Genomic DNA, 293 nt, shown 5'->3' with positions numbered 1-293 from the left:
AATGTCCCAATTTTGCCACATCCCCTCCAACATTCATTACTCTCCCCTTCTTTCATTTTAGCCAATCTGCTAGGTGTGAGGTGATACCTCAGAGTTGTTTTGATTTGCATTTCTCTAATTATTAGAGATTTAGAACACTTTCTCATGTGCTTTTTGATACTTTTGATTTCTTTATCTGAAAATTGCCTATTCATGTCTCTTGCCCATTTATCAATTGGGGAATGGCTTGATTTTTTATACAATTGCTTTAACTCCTTGTATATTTGAGTAATTAGACCCCTGTCAGAGTTTTT

Source organism: Gracilinanus agilis, chromosome 1, assembly GCF_016433145.1.
Source record: "Gracilinanus agilis isolate LMUSP501 chromosome 1, AgileGrace, whole genome shotgun sequence".
NCBI classification, from domain to species: Eukaryota; Metazoa; Chordata; class Mammalia; order Didelphimorphia; family Didelphidae; genus Gracilinanus; species Gracilinanus agilis.
This window is presented reverse-complemented; position numbering follows the sequence as displayed.